The following is an 802-nucleotide window of genomic DNA, read 5'->3' on the forward strand; positions in this document are numbered from 1 at the left end:
AAATAAATAAATTATTATACCTAATTTTAAGATATTAAGTATATAATTTAAAAACTTGAGTTAAATAGATTAGATTAGAGAAAATATAATTATTTGATGTAGATCTAATATACATATTAGGTAATCATTAATGTGAATATAATAATTCAGTTATGTTACGCTGTGTGTGTATATGAATATTTTCCATAACGACGTACATGTTGAATAGTGGGTTTTATATTTTATCTGTACATTCATGTATGTGTAAATGCGTGTATGTATATACGTCGTATCATTTACTTGATCGTCTAGTGTGTATGTACGGTAAATTCACGTTGACACACCGGTTCTCGTCAGACCACCGAAGTTAAGCAACGTTGAGCCTGGCTAATACCAGATGGGTGACCATTTGGGAATTCTAGGCGCTGTATGTGCTCTCCGCTTATCTCAGCATTGTTTCCAGTCGTCTTGTACCTCAACTTGCCATTGGTATGCAACAATGTTGACTCAGGAGAGGCGTGGTTGGAGATTGCGCAACTCTTGCCACACAAATTTCACGCGCAGGCACCCTTACAGTGGGTATCCATAGTCTGTCAAGACTGAAGGAAACTTTACTAGTGTGTATATTTTAACATTTATGCAACGGTTCCAACAGGAAACGATTGACGCGGACGTACCGAAACAGTTCTAGACAAACAGTTCTTTTAAACAGATGTAAATAACACAACACATACCTGAATTATTCACGAACATTTATTTTCATGATTTCGGCCGACATCTTCAAAGATTACAACGTCTTTACATTTTGGTTGCCTGGGGAAAC

At 36.2% G+C, this 802-nt stretch overlaps 1 pseudogene; it reads left to right on the forward strand.

Moving 5' to 3' along the window:
• The first annotated feature begins 296 nt into the window (after positions 1-296).
• LOC145261442 (5S ribosomal RNA) lies at positions 297-413 on the forward strand (annotated as a pseudogene).
• Positions 414-802: the final 389 nt, after the last annotated feature.

This window comes from Euprymna scolopes, chromosome 37 (genome assembly GCF_053919585.1).
Source record: "Euprymna scolopes isolate OS-2025 chromosome 37, ASM5391958v1, whole genome shotgun sequence".
NCBI classification, from domain to species: Eukaryota; Metazoa; Mollusca; class Cephalopoda; order Sepiida; family Sepiolidae; genus Euprymna; species Euprymna scolopes.